Source organism: Macaca mulatta, chromosome 6 (genome assembly GCF_049350105.2).
Source record: "Macaca mulatta isolate MMU2019108-1 chromosome 6, T2T-MMU8v2.0, whole genome shotgun sequence".
Lineage (NCBI taxonomy): Eukaryota > Metazoa > Chordata > Mammalia > Primates > Cercopithecidae > Macaca > Macaca mulatta.
The window spans coordinates 75,623,357-75,635,513 of record NC_133411.1 but is presented as its reverse complement, the minus strand read 5'-3'; positions in this window follow the sequence as shown (position 1 = coordinate 75,635,513).

Here is a 12,157-nt window from a genome sequence, read left to right as displayed (position 1 = left end):
TTGTATATTTTCTTTGAAGAAATGCCTATTCAAATCCTTTGCCCAGATTTTTAATTTAGGTTGTGTTTTTATTGATGAATTCTAAGAGTTCCTTATGTATTCTGGATATATGTTTCTTATCAGACACATAATTTAAAAATATTTTCTCCTATTTTGTCACTTGTCTTTCCATTTTCATAATAATGTCCTTTGAAGAACAAAAGTGTTAACTTTTAAGAAGTCCAAGTTGTCTATCTTTTTCTTTTGTTCCTTGTGTTTTTGGTGTTGTATCTTAAAAACCATTGCCTAACTGAAGGTCACAGATTTACTGCTATGTTTACTTTTGAGAGTTTTATAGTTTTAGCTCTGAAAATTGTGATCCATTTTGGGTTCACTGTGTATGGTATGAGATAGAAGTTCAAATTTATTATTGTGAATATGAGTATTAAGTTTCACAACACCATTTGTTGAGAAGACTGTTTTATCCCTCATTGAATGATATTAGCACACTGTTGAAAATCAACTGACCATAAAAGTAAGAATTTATGTCTGTATTCTCAATTGTATTCCACTCATCAACATGTATATTATCATAGCACTACCACACTACAGCATTCAATTACTGTATCTTTGTAGTAAGTTTTGAAATAAAAAAGTGTAAGCCTCTATGTTCTGTTTTGAGATTATTTTAGCTATTCTGGGTCCCTTGAAATTCCATATGAATTTTAGGATTGGTTTATCATTTACTGCTAAAAAGGCAATTTGAATTTTGATAGGAATTACATCGAATTTGTAGATCATTTGGAGCATACTTTCATTTTAACAATATGAAATCTTTAAATCCATAAATATAAAATGTCTTTCTACTTACTTATGTCTTTGTAAATACCTTTCAATGAAGTTTTGTAGCTGCACAAGACTTTTACTTCTTCTATAAAATTTTAATAAAACTCCTAAAAATTTTATTCTTTATTTATTTATCAATTTTTAAATTATACTTTAACTTCTAGGGTACATGTGCACAATGGTTTGTTACATATGTATACATGTACCATATTTGCAGACGACATGGTTGTATACTTAGAAAACCCCATCATCTCAGCCCAAAATTTCCTTAGGCTGATAAGCAACTTCAGCAAAGTTTCAGGATATAAAATCAATGTGCAAAAATCACAGGCATTCCTATACACCAATAACAGACAAACAGAGAGCCAAATCATGAGTGAACTCCCATTCATAATTGCTTCAAAGAGAATAATATACCTAGGATTCCAACTTACAAGGGATGTTAAGGATCTCTTCAAGGAGAACTACAAACCACTGCTCAACGAAATAAAAGAGGACGCAAACAAATGGAAGGACATTGCATGCTCAAGAATTTTATTATTTTTGGTGCTGTTGTAAATGGGATTTTTTCTTAATTTTATTCTCATTTTTCTCATTGATTGTGCATATAAAAACAATTGCTTTCATATATTAATCTTGTATCCTAAAGCTTTGCTAAACTTATTTGTTAGTTCTATTAATTTTTTTTGTGTATTTCTTAGGATTTTCTATATACAAGATCACCTCACTTGTGAATAGAGATAATTTTATTTCTCTTTCCTGTCCAGATGCCTTTTATCATTTTTTCTTGCCTAATTGCACTGGCTAGGACCTCCAGTACAATGGTGAATAGAAGTGGCAAGAATGAACATCTTTGTCTTGTTCATGGTCTTAGGAAAGAAGCATTCAGTCTTTCATCATTAAATATGATGTTAGATAGGGGTTTTTGTAGGTATTATTTATCAAGTTGAGAAATTTTCCTTTTATTCCTACTTTGTTGTAGGTCTATAGAAAGATTCTTAAAGGAGACACAAATTTTTGTAGAGTAGAAGAATGATCAATTTAATCACATTAAAGTTAAAATTTCTGTTCATTTGGAAGAAATCACATAGAGTAAAAAGAAAAATGGAGTTATTTGAAAATATTTGAAGCATATTAACCAAAAAATAATTATTTTTCAGACTATATAAGGAACTCCTGTGATTCAATTAGAAGAGAGTAAACAACTCAATAGAAAAATGAGCAAATGTCTTTAACAGGCACTTTACAAAAGGAGAAATACAAACAGCTGGTAATCAAATAAAAAAGTGCTGAACAAAACTAGTCATTAGAAAAACAAGACTTAATATCATAAGATACCACTACATACCTATCCAATTGAGAAAAAATAAAATTCTGACTTAATGTAGGCAAGGATATAAGCAACAGGAGCTCTTATACTGGTAGGAGTGAAAATTGTTTCAGCACCTTTAGAAAACTGTGTTTCATTGTCTGGTAAAAATACATGCTGAACTATGATCTATTGCAGCTCTCTTCACAACAGCAAAGACTTGGAACCAACCCAAATGCCCATCAATGATAGACTGGCTAAAGAAAATGTGGCACATATACACCATGGAATACTACGTGGCCATAAAAAAGGATGACTTCATGTCCTTTGCAGAGACATGGATGAAGCTGGAAACCATCATTCTCAGCAAACTAACACAAGAACAGAAAACCAAAGACTGCATGTTCTGACTCATAAGTTTGAGTTGAACAAGGAGAACACATGGACGCAGGGAGGGGAACATCACACAATGGGGCCTGTCAGAGGCTGGGGGGCTAGGGTAGGGAAAGCATTAGGAGAAATACCTTATGTAGATGATGGGTTAATGAGTGCAGCAAACCACCATGACATGTATATACCTATGTAACCAACCTACATGTTCTGCACATGTATCCCAGAACTTAAAGGATAATAATAATATAATAATAATAATAATAATAGACAGAACTAAGATCCAATAGTTCCACTTTTGCATATATATACCTTAAAAGATATGTTTGATTATGTATACCATGATTTATGCTTAAGACTGTTCATAGCAATATTGCTCATAATTACCAACTTTTGGAAATAATTCACGTGTTCACCATTATTAGAATGAGTATATGTTTTATAATCTTACAATGGGACTCAATATTGAAACAGATTTGAATCAACTGCAGATATATAGATAAATTTACAAATGTGTGGCCAGAAAAAGGCAAGTTGTAAAATATTAATAACAACATTCTATCTATATATAGTTCAAGAACAGGCAGAACTGGTGTACTTTTTAAGGAAGGCAAGAATTATTTTTTAAAAAAGGAGTACTAGAACTACATAATTATTTTATGATGAGTGGGTAGTGAAGACAGAGTGGTAAGACATATAAGGGAAAGTCTATAGTTCCAGCACTATTTTATTTCATGACTTGATGGGGTTATATGAATGTTTGCTTTACAGATAAATGCTAAAACATACCTACAATCTTATGCAATTTTCTGCATGTAATGTTTTATAATAAAAATATTTAAACTCCAATAAACACACGTTGCTTTTTCCGGTTTATATCACACCTACCTATGACTTAGCTGATCCTACCTTTTATCAGAGACAGATGTTCGCAAAATTTAAAGTGTTTTTGAAATGAGAATCTTACACTGAAACTCAACTGGAAAACACACAAAGCCTCGCTGCTGTGTTTGAAGTGGGGGAATGAGAGTTCTGGAAGGTTTACTCAAAGTTCTCATTTGGACACTCTTTCCCTCAATTCAATGACACCTTTATGAAATCTTACAACTCCAGGGCATGAACAGTTTGGAAACCACTGTCAGACTACTCGTTCAGGAAAAATCTTTAGATTTCATCAAACCTAAGCTCCTCATTTTACAGAGGAGGCTTTATGATATGCCCAAGATCATCCAGATAGTTAATGGCAAAGCTGGCTTAAAACCAATGAATATAGCATTGAGAATCACTCATCCATAGCTTCTAATAAGTCTTCCAGAACATTGCTTATGCCAACTAGTTCTATTAGCAATGCATTAAAATCAACCAAAGCACAGTCTACTGTGGAGGGGTGTGTGTGTGTGTATGTGCGTGTGTGTATTAATACATATATATCTATGCTATATATAGTACATATAATAATAAATACATAATATAATGCATCTTCATCCATATCTATCTATCTATCTCCTTAAAAAATAGGGCCACTGTAGAAAGTTAGAAGCAATTGAGTCACTTTAACCTCAATAAGAATAGCAAGCATTCATTACAGAGTGAGTGAAAACCAGCTGTGTTTCTTCTCCATTCAGTCAAGCAAAGATGAAATGGGTTGAACAGATCAGAATGAGAGATTTAAATATTACCACAAGAATTTTATTATATTTTGAGTGTTCATTATAGAAGTAAAATGTATCACCTCCTCTAAGTAAGAAAAGGGCTCTAAAATTTTTCCCTCTGATGGTTTTTAAAAGAGAATAGCTTTCTTCAGGATTTAAATAGTAATTGGATGAACTAAACATTTTCTTCAGTGGCATTTTTTGCGTAACACTATAAGATTCACATTTCCATGAGGGTGTGGCACAGACATCTTGAACTTGAAATTCTCACAAGAGAAGTGTCATTTTAGACATTAGCCAAATTATGGCTTTTTCTCTGGTGCCATTGGAATTGAATACATTTATAAAAGGGAACCAACAGAGAGTAATGAGACAACAGTTGTATTTTATTTTGCTTGGAGCAAATACTTGCAGAATTCTCTATTCCTGTGGATCTTTAGAACTCACTGGATTCCTTCCCACCAACACACCACACATGCACGTGTGTGCACATACACATGCACACACACATACACACACACTCGAACACTCTTCTCTATTTGCAAGGATCTCCATACTCACACCTGTATAGCTTGTATATTATCTTGTCTTTCTTGAACTAGATCCCTATTTTGGTCTTATTATCTATGCGTCTTTGTATCCCAAGCATCTATCTTAACAGCAGAATCATGGCAGGCATAAAGTAATTCAAGGAGGAAGAAAGAGAGGGAAGAAGGATTAAATGAAATTAAGTTTCATTTTATTTTAAGGTCTAACTAGACAAGTAAACATGAACAAGTAATGTAATGCTTCTAACAGTTTTCTCGTCAGTAAAAGAGGGTGCAATAATGCCTCTAAAATATTTATTTTCTAGTATATATAACTCTATATAAAATATAAAATAACTACTCTAAAATCAGAAAATGTGTTCAACCAAAACAAGCTAACCACTCTACATTTTAATAAATATTAAATATCAGTTTGTATTAGAAGCCAACAATTTAGTTTTCAAAGTTCATATTGTGAGATCAGTGTTCTACAATACAATTTCATTTAGTTCCCACCTTTACTTATCAAGCACTTTTTCCATCTGCATTTTTTTATTTATATCATAAATATTTTTGTTTAAGTTCACCATGACAGCCTTTCTCATCTATTTGTTCAGGTTGACTTAAAATACCTCTAGATATTTTGTGGATGAAGCAACTGCACTGACATATTGTACAGCAAAATCTTCCAGCAAGAAATTGTTTAAACTTGTTTATGTGACCTATTTGTTGATTTCTCCTGGAAGGCTTTATGCCAGAAAGAATAATTTCTTCTCAGTATAGATTAAATTGAATATATATTGCCAACACACAGACACACAGAGCATCATCCAATAAGTTGACTCACTTGAATTTATAGTTATGATAAAGTCATTTGGAAAAACAAACTCAAGCTGTTAAGCACTGAGAACTAATCCCAAATTCAATTCAAACCATGAATGGGGCTGTACCACCGTGGCCGTGAACATTTGATCATGTAAATGTTCCGCGGAAGGCTCTGGATGACAAGTGTGATGGAAAGGAAGGGGGACGACTGGGCCTACAACATTGCTCACCAAATGTGGTGACTAAAGAGAACAAGCAATTCCGTCTGGGACCCATAGTCTTTGGCAGCTTGGAAGGCAGCTTCTGCCTTTGGTGGCAAAACAAAGTTTGTGGGGTGTTTTTTTTTTTTTCATTGTTTTTTAAAAGGAGATGAGTATAATCATTTTTTAACATTGGCTCCTTTGTGTTACAGACAGTCTGTTAGCACACATTTTCAGATTCACTTCAAAAAGGAAACAAAATAGAAGTGTGGATGCATGTTAATTACCCAAAAATATGGTGTACCAGATGGCCACCAAGGTCTGCTTCAGTTGAGTAGGTAAATAATGCTTCTGAACCCTTTTGTCCCCTATACACACCAAATTTTGATTTTATTTTCCCTCCAATTACTGTTAATGCAAAAAGTAAACAGGAAACAGGAAAGCCACATTATAAGAGTGGACCATAGTGGGTGAAGGAAAATATTTGTTTTCTCTCTTGCTAATTCGTAGAATTATTGGGTCCAGAAAAAGTAAAGAAAAAGTCTTAAAATGCTGAAAAAGCAGAGTCAGATGTTTCGTCAAAGCACAAACACCAAAAAAAAAAAAAGAGTGTATTTTTCCAAAGCATTTGTAACGTTTGGGCCTCATCTGTCGCTTTGATATAGGTATGCCGATTTTAGCTTCAGGATTCCTCTCACTAGGTTGTGTAATAAGCCTTCTTGTATTACTTATGGGATAGTTTAAAATTCATTAAGTCAGTATATACAGTTGTGGTCCATTCTAAGAAAAATAAAACTTGCACTTTTAAAACATCTTTCTGCTGAGTTGTGTATACATAGCAAATTCTGTATGACATTTCGTTTACTACCTGTCCTCTCCATGTGCTCCATGGTTGACAGCACTGACTTCCACAGCCTATCTGTAAATGCAAGGGCCAGGGCAGTCCGTGTGAGGTACTAGCCTTCAGTCTTTCCCTGTCTGGGAGTCCCTTCTCTATTCTCTCACCAGGTATGTAAGTGACTTTGTATGATATTGCTACAAAGAAGGAAGGTGACAGGTGAGAGAGCAGAAATAACACAAGTCTTTGATTTTTATATTACAAAAACCAAAGATTTTAGGAGACCCTGGAGGGTCAGAGTATAACCAAATAATGAAGAGAAGCTGGAAGAAAGCACGGCTTCCCTAACATAGGGAAGGGATCCCACAGGCTGGCACATATGCCATTAGGGAGACATCAGACATGATGAAACCATGCAGAAAAAAACAAAACAAACAAAAACCAAAAACCAGCTTCCCAGTGGGACTACTGATGATGGATGACCAGGACTGGGCTAGAGCATGGACCTAGAAGCCACTCCTTGCATATTTAAGGACAAATGTCCCTCCTTCTGAAGTTTCACTATTATAGATGCTTGACAGATTTACTTAAAACCCCAGGGAAAGGAGGGGAAAAAGGGAGAAGAGAGATTTGCAAACTGATGGGGATTAAATTTCTACCTCGCTAGACAAATAAGATCTCAAAATAAAAATCAAGTTAATTTTGAGCAAAATAAAAAATTTGTTTTATGTAACTGAGTTTCTCAATTGAGGGTCATATCTGTAATGTTTGTAAAGCCAATATTGAAATTTGGGACTAGATTAGGGAGAAAAGAAGAGTATTTCCTAAATAAATTTAAGACAGATAAAAATGAGCAAATTAGCCATTCCACTAATTCTCATGTTTAAGAATATTGACTACACAGCCAGGCACAGTGGCCCACGCCTAAAATCCCAACACTCTGGGAGGCCAACGTGGGCAGCTCATGAGGTCAGGAGTTCAAGACCAGCCTCGACAACATGGTGAAACCCCGTCTCTACTAAAAATACAAAAATTAGCTGGGCCTGGTGGCAGATGATGGTAATCCCAGCTACTCGGGAGGCTGAGGCAGGAGAATCATTTGAACTTGGGAGGCAGAGGTTGCAGTGAGCCAAGGTAGCACCGCTGCACTCTAACCTGGGTGACAAGAGTGAAACTCCGTCTCAAGAAAAATAAATAAATAAATAAATAAATAAACTACATGGAAGTTTTCTATATACCGAGAGCTATGCCTGAATCAATTTAGCCATCACTCCTAAGAGCCTATGAGGATGGCAAGACTGTTATCAGCAAATCACAGATTAGGAAAGTGATATTCATAGAAGTAAACGACTTGTCTGGAATTCAATACAGACCACTATGAGGTTAAAAGTGTAAAACACAGGACTTAAACCCTGTGCTCTCGGGCACCCTGAATGTTTAGAACTGAAGCAGAATAGGATGGGCAGATTAAAGCATCTTAACCCTCATTCCCTCCATCACTGTGGCTCAGGATCTAAGGAGAATGTGGAACTCTGACTCCTGTCCTTCAGAATGCCATCTTGATATGCAAATTCATTGCCACCCATTTATGTCTTTCATTTCTCAGTCTCCCCATGGTGTGTTTAGGGTTTTTATTTCCTGATACAAACTAGCATTTTTAGTCTCTTAAAACAAAATTGTATAGAATTAAACAACAGAGGCTGGGCACGGTGGCTCAAGCCTGTAATCCCAGCACTTTGGGAGGCTGAGACGGGCGGATCACAAGGTCAGGAGATCGAGACCATCCTGGCTAAAATGGTGAAACCCCGTCTCTACTAAAAAATACAAAAAACTAGCCGGGCGAGGTGGCAGGCGCCTGTAGTCTCAGCTACTTGGGAGGCTGAGGCAGGAGAATGGTATAAACCCGAGAGGCGGAGCTTGCAGTGAGCTGAGATCCCACCACTGCACTCCAGCCCAGGCGACAGAGCAAGACTCTGTCCCAAAAAAAAAAAAAAAAAAAGGAATTAAACAACAGAACATAGAATTTAACTCCTGCCTCACCTTGGAAGTTTTCCACTTATCTGAAATGAACTGGCTTTATTATAATTTTTTATTGTAATATTATAAACAAGACACGCCTCTTTTTTATGAGGGTCAATCATCTTTTTTCCAACAATAAGGGGAAAATGTGTCCATTTTTATTAAAAAGAAAGAAAATTAGAGAGATGTTTGTCTATAGAATAAGAATTTGAGAAAACAAAATATTTTTGTTGAAAAAAATTAAAGGCTGTAAATTGACCAGCATAGAAATAATGGAATGAACAGAATTTTTTTTTTTTTTTTTTTTTTTTTGAGACGGAGTCTCGTTCTATCGCCCAGGCTGGGCGTACAGTGGCACAATCTCGGCTCACTGTAAACGCCACCTCCTGGGTTCAAGTGATTCTCTTGCCTCTGCCTCCCGAGTCACTGAGATTACAGGCACATGCAACCATGCCCAGCTAATTTTTTTGTATTTTTAGTAGAGACGAGTTTTCGACATGTTGGCCAGGCTAGTCTCGAACTCCTGACCTCAAGTGATATGCCTGCTTCAGCCTCCCAAAGGGCAAGGATTACAGGCACAAGCCACCGCACCCAGCCTGAGATTCCTTTTCTTTGTACCATTTTGTTTTCCTCTTCAACATCAGCAAACTCACTTTTAAGCTGCCCCTCCTTATAGACAGAGAATCTGTAAGAAATATGAATTCAGCTTCCACCAGCCGACTGGCCCAGTTTCCAGGACAGAAGCCAAGGTTTGATTTAAAATAAAGAACCAGACAATTGAAACAAAATCTTGTTGCCTGATTATCCAAAGAGCCTGCTTATCCAAAGCACACTTCGCAGGTTTCCACTTATTAGAGCTTGTGATGGCATGCCATACCGTTGGCCTCTTCTGAATGCAAGCGTGCCTTGAGTACATGGGCAGAGATTTCCTCCTGCCTTGCTGTATGCCCCTTCTAAGACTCCTTTGCCAATTCATTCCCCTCCACTTATCTTTAATAGTTGAAATTCCTCAACATTCAACCCTTGTCCCCCTTTAACCCAATGTTCTCTCTCGAGATGATTTCATTAACTCCCACACCTCTTGTTATCATTAGAATGGCAAGAGCTACTAAATGCACACCTCTAGACCAGCCCTCTCTCTGAACTCCAGGTCCCTTTTATCTACACACAGATCACATTTATTGACTGTTCTCCAAGTGCCACGCTGAGTGCTATACATGGATGTTTTTTATATAGTCTTTCATATTCTTTTCATATATTATTGTATTCATTTCTAAGTGTATATGTAATAACATACATTCTTATAAAAATTTAATTAATAATAAAGAGGAAAAGTCATCTCAGTTTACCCAGTGTTCCCTTTCGTAGACCACCTCATCCCACTCCTGGCCCTATGGATGGTTACTAGTCTCGTATGTATTCTCACTTATTCTTCACAACCCAGTGAAGGTACTATTATTCTTATTCCCATTTTACCGATGGGGAAATTGATGTATAAGGTTATTTTGAAACTTGCCTAAGGTGTCATGGATAGTAAATAGCAGAAAAGGAATCCCAAGCTCAGGTTTATTGCCCTTCAGTCGCCCTGGTCTCTTGAAGCACCCTAAGTTCAACTGCACAAATTTGAACTCACCATTTTTCTTCCCAGCACTCACCTCACTCTCCACACTTGGTCGATCTCTTGAGTCCTAATGTCAGCAAATGTACAACCAAATATCTACTCATTTATTAAGAAAACTTAGGGTCACCCAGAACCATTTCCTTTTTCTCTTTCTTTCTTTCTTTTTTTTTTTTTTTTTTTTTTTTTTTTTTTTGAGAGGGAGTCTTACTCTGTCACCCAGACTAGACTGCAGTGGCCTGATCTCAGCTCACTGCAACTTCCACCTCCTGCGTTCAAGCAATTCTCCTGCCTCAGCCTCCCAAGTAGCTGGGATTACAGGCATGCGCCACCATGCCCAGCTAGTTTTTGTATTTTGAGTAAAGACAAAATGTCATCATGTTGGCCAGGCTGCTCTCCAACTCCCAACCTCAGGTGATCCACCCGCCTTGGCCTCCCAAAGTGCTGGGATTGCAGGCGTGAACCACTGTGCCCTGCCACCACTTCCTTTTACATAGGTCATATCAAATCGGTCACCAAACCTTGCTAACATGATTCTTAAAACTCTCTTGAATCTGTGAGATTCTCTCCATCACTACTGCCACAAGCACCTCTTAACTAAAACTGCTTCCACACCTGCCACCTTCCAAATCAACCTATATACAATCACCAAATAGACCTTTCCAAAATGCTCAGGTCAGAGCATTTAAAGTTGTTGGTTTCCCATCTTAGAACCTTAGAATAAAGCGAAATATCATTAGTATGGCTCACAGGATATATTAGTTCATTCTTGCAGTGTTATAAAGAAATACCTGAGACTGGTAATTTATAAAGAAAAGAGGTTTCATTGGCACATGGTTCCACAGGCTCTACAGGAAGCATGACTTGGAAGGCCTCAGGAAACTTACAGTCATGCCAGAAGGTGAAAGAAGCAGACTCATCTTTCATGGCTGGAGCAGGAGGAAAAGAGAGATGGGGGAGGTGCCACACAGTTTTAAACAACCAAATCTCATGAGCACTCACTATCATGAGAGCTGCGCTGAGGGGGAAATCCAGCCCCTGATCCCATCACCTCGCATCAGGCCCTACCTCCAACACTGGGGATTACAATTTGACATGAGATTTGGGCTGGGTGGACACAGACCCAAACCATGTCACAGAGCTCTCCAGTTTAATCTCCACCCCTTTCCTGGCCTCATGTGCTAGCTCTCTGTACTCCAGTCACCCCAGTCTTCCCTTCCTGATTTCCCCCTCAGTGTGGCTCTCATGACAGTGAGTGCTCATGAGATTTGGTTGTTTAAAACTGTGTGCCACCCCCCAGCCATATCTCTCTTCTTCCTGTTTCAGCCACGTAAGATGAGTCTGCTTCCTTCATACTTTGAAGACTGTGGTTTAAATCACACTCTTTTCAGCCACTGAGTCTTCACACATGCTGTAACCTCTACTTGAAGCTTGCTTTCCTCCCTCTTAAACTGCATAATTTGTTCAGTACAAAAGGCTTATGTTAGCCAGGATAGCCTCCGATGACCCCTTCATCCATTTCTAGTCCTACTCTTACGTGCTCTCATATCCCTCTTTACTTTGCATTTATCACATGTGTTGCCATGTAATTAATTCATTAGCTTGATAAATGTTTTTCCTACTAGACAACGAGCTCCAGGAGGGCAAGACCAGCATCTCTTTCACTCATCCCTGTGCCTGGAACATAGCAGGCTCATAAATGCCTATGAAATGAAATTCAGTATGACTCTCAGTAAGTAGCCTACTTAATTGGCTCTGAAGTTTCCAATCCTGGAAAATAGGAATGGTAGCACTAGCTTAGAGCTATATTACCTCTTTTGGGAAAATAGGATTCATGTCCAGTATAACTGGCTTCTGTAAGAAGGCAGTTCAGAGGCAGTTTAAATAGTTCAAGGGGTTAAGATCATTCTCCAGTGGACATCCCTAAGGAACAGAAATGGGCCATTTAATCTCC